Source organism: Arachis ipaensis, chromosome B07, assembly GCF_000816755.2.
Source record: "Arachis ipaensis cultivar K30076 chromosome B07, Araip1.1, whole genome shotgun sequence".
In the NCBI taxonomy this organism is placed as follows: domain Eukaryota; kingdom Viridiplantae; phylum Streptophyta; class Magnoliopsida; order Fabales; family Fabaceae; genus Arachis; species Arachis ipaensis.
Window position 1 is genome coordinate 89,288,326 of NC_029791.2, and position 4,331 is coordinate 89,292,656.

The 4,331-nt window shown below is 33.6% G+C and overlaps 1 pseudogene; it reads right to left on the minus strand.

The window, feature by feature from the left end:
- On the minus strand, window positions 340–3,752 carry LOC107607419 (annotated as a pseudogene).

Here is a 4,331-nt window from a genome sequence, read left to right on the forward strand (position 1 = left end):
AACTTTAATATTGACGTGATCTTATTTATATTATATTTTAGTGTTGGTGTTAATATATCATTTACCATTTAAATTTGTTAGATAAGTGTTTTTCTCATCATTTTAAAATTAACGTAGCATTTTATATATGATATTTTGTTGAGATTAAAATTATTATAAAAAAACCTTTATTAAAATGCTAAATTATAAAAGCACACAATAAAGATATATGTATATATTATCAGAAAAAAGGTATAGTTCAAGAAATAACGGCAAAAATATTATCCTAATTTAAAAAGAGTATATCTATAAACCCAAATTCATGTTAGTTATTTACAAAAGATTATTTTTGCCTAAATATCATGGATATTTATGTTTGTCTTCTTCTTTTTTAAGTGGTAGGCCAAAATATGATTCTGAATCTGAAGAGGCCTTCATTTTCCTACAAATAGTGGAAGGACAGAAGAAATGAATATGCTTATAAATTTCGTTTTTAAATATCAAAGTATAAGAGTATTAATGAAAAAATGAGGAGAATAGAAAGATTGTGTACCTGGAAAAAATCCTTCGTAATTCATCATACATCTCCTTGTCAATAACTTCTTGCATCTTGAAAAACTGTCAGATTTTGTTTACCATAGAAAAATCATATAAAAGCTTCAGGTTATTCAATTAAATTGATTGCTTATTATACAGAAGAATTCAATTAAAACCTGTAGAATTGTGATATCTTGTTTTGCATTGAACTTTCTGAAAGGACAAAAGAAATGAAATTAATCCTTGTTTATCATTGACAAAATATAAATTAAATGATATTACATCTTTTTTTGTTAGGAAATTTATTTTTTAATAACAATTATCTGCAATGATATTGTTCTGTATCGAGATGAGTTAGCTGTGTTCTTCTAAGTTCATGGCTGAAAAAAAAGAGTCAAAGGTTTAATATAATTAGTATATAGGACGAAATAGACGGAAATATTTATTATATAATAAAAGTTTATTGCATTAGCTTTTATTTTTTTGATCTAATATTTCTCTTTTTACCATCTTCCATAATTGAGTTTTGCTGCTTTAACTGTACCTCTCCAACCAATAGAATAAATTTTGATTGGATGAACCTGAGTCAATTTCACGTTTGATCAATAACACTAAAACAAAAATATGTATCATCAATGCAGTTGTCCCTGTCATCAATGCTGTAATCCTTACTTTATTGTCGATTGGTCTCATTGATGCAATTGATTACTCATCCTTCCATGTACTCCATAATTATTGGAATCCTGTTTCCTGTAATTTATTGCATATATGTATCACAATATATTTCAATAGTGTTATATATATTACTTTAGGATTAAGTAATGATACATCCCAAATAAGACATACGTCTACCTTTTACTGGTTTTAAAATTTTTTATAATTTTATTGCTAAAATTATAAAATTGATAGCAACATTTAAAGAAATCAAATTTTAAAATTTTTTCAAAGTAAATATAAACATTGCAAACTATAATTTCTTAAAAAATCAATAATGATATATTTTAAGGATGTATGTTTATTAATTTTTATAATTTATGTGAATCGTAGTTGGTGCATACCTGTTGGGTAAAGTAGAGGTTCCAATTCCTTTCGCTTATCTCTTTGAATATGATGATGAGCTCTCTTGATATCAATTTATCTGTTAAAAATCTTAGTCGTTAGTTATTGAAATTAATGAACAAAACTATCTACTCCAATGTTGATATTGTAATGATAAAATTACATAATACACGGATTATACTTGTAAAAAGGCTCACGTATTTGCTAAGCACATAAATTACCTGAGGTGCAGGTAACAAAATTTCTTTGAACACCACATTCTTTGTGAATTGTCCTCTTTTTCCATCTACTGTTCCTTCTTTGACTAAGATTTTTGTGGTTGACTGAGAAACACTTCGAGATAGAGCAACGTATAATTGACCATGGCTGAACACATGTTTAGGGAGATAGATCCCTACCTTAGGGATAGTTTGCTCTTCTGATTTATTTATCGTTAAGGCAAAACTCAACCTTATAGGAAATTGCTTTCTAATAAGCACAAAGGGTAATCCTGAGTTCTCAGTTGTTTTGTGTTTTATCCGAGGCAGAAAAGCTCTTTTTCCAGAGTAATGCCCTGTTAAGATTTCCACGTCTAACATGTTTTGAAAAGTTCCTCGACATAGTAGCCTTGTGCTATTGCATAAGCCTGCCTTAGGATCTATGTTTCTTAGTAGCATCAGAGGAGCATCTTTTTTTACCTTCAACATATGAGGTGGCAATCCACCCGTGGAGAACGAGTTAAGATATTCTTGTTGATACAGATTATTTATATCTCCTTCTACTTCATCAAAGGATGCTAAAATTCGTTCGTCTCTCGAAAATTGGTTAATGACTATATCATTAAGCTGTTGCACATCATGATTCTTGGGTGTCAATATCGCTCTCTCCACCATATAAGATGCATCCCACCCATGAGATTACAAATTTGGAAAGGTTTCTTTTAATAATTTGTGTAATGATGCCTCACCTTCCTATGGTATTGCCATGTGTGCTTTTATTTGTACCAAGTCTTCACATATGGTAGGCTCAACTCCATCCCCTATGCGCATAAGATACTCCACAAAATCACGATCATTAAGAGATCGCATATTTTGTTGCAATTGGAGAATTTTGGTGAAGGCCACAAATGTGATTTAACAATAGAAGCTGAAATCATTTGCGACTTACTTCCTTTCGGCACAACAGGTAGTACTTGGCGAAAATCCCCTCCCATAACCATCACCTTCCCTCCAAATGGATTATTGTTTTCTAAGATGTCTCGCAGTGTACGGTCCAATGATTCCATTGTCTCTTTATTAGCCATTGGCGCTTCATCCCAAATTATCGCTGTCATCTGCCTAATCAATTTTGCGAGATCAGATTGTTTACTTATATTGCACGTGGAGGATGGCTCTGCATTGATTGGGATCTTAAATCTAGAATGAGCTGTTTGACCACCAGCTAGTAAAGTTGCAGCTATCCCTGAGGATGCAGTTACCAGGACAATATGCCCTTTACTTCTTAAGTCTGCAATTATAGCTCTGTAAAGAAATGTCTTACCTGCTCCTCCTGGTCCATCAAAGAAGAACACTCCACTTTTTCTTCTATCAACTGTATTCATAATGCACCTGAAAGCTGCAGACTGGTCATGATTCAATCTTTCTATAGAACACATGTCTTCTCGAGGAACTTCGATGGACATTTTTTCTTGAATAATTCTAGGCATGAAGTTGTCATTGTCGTTGTTTGAGGTTAGAGCTGGTAAATCGTATTGTACAATATGTTTTCCATGCTGTAGGAGGATGTCATTTAAATCCCTAAGCAAACGATTTGTCACCTCATTGCAGGTTGTAGTGCTTGTTGATGCGTAATCATCCACCATACATGAAAGAAACTCGTCCCACAGACTTCTTACATCTGTTGGCTCATAAAAAATTAAAATGGTGGCAAACAACCTTCTTAAAGCACATGGCATTCTTAAAATGGATGCCTCAACCAAACATGATCTTATACTACTATCACTCTCCAACAGTCCTCGATGCTGAGCGGATTGCCTGAAGGACGAATATTGGACACCATCAACTGCTAGCAAATCATCCTAACCAGTTGGACCTCTTACATTTGACAACAGAATACACAAATAGAAATTTTCACCTTCTGTTGGTGAAACGGTATAGATCCGACCGATAGCTCTCTTTTGTGACCTGCGTCGATGCCATTCTTTTTTCTTGTTGTGCCAACTATAATATTCTGGGATTTCTCTGTACAAAAGATGCCTAGATTGTTGGTCATCGGCCCGATTAAGTGCAAAGAATTCAGTGAGCATTGTTCTTGAGAAATAGTCATTATTAACTATTTCAGAAATAGTTTGGTGCTCATAAAAGCTCATTTGATGTTGATTTGGCAAATGAACTTGCAACCTCTCAACTGATGGGTACATTCGGTAAAGGTTGAATCGAAATATCCTCCAGCATGCCTCTGGAGCGGCAATCCATCTTGCATCAATAAACTGTGCACCTCATCATAATGAGAACTTCTGTGAACCTCCATTGCCACACGGTCTGGTTCCTTATAGCAATACTTGTATAGATATTTTATGCTCTTGATACTGCTACATATCTCTATATTGATATGGCAATCATACTTCAGTAGTAGCCAAGGGTTGTACGGAACCACCCATCTATTGTCAATTGTGACATTTTGGTTGATAGGGACTGGAGTATCAAATCGCCTCCTATATTGAGGATGTGAGTCATCACCTCGTCGTGTCTCTGGTACGAACTCTTTTGGGTAGTTGC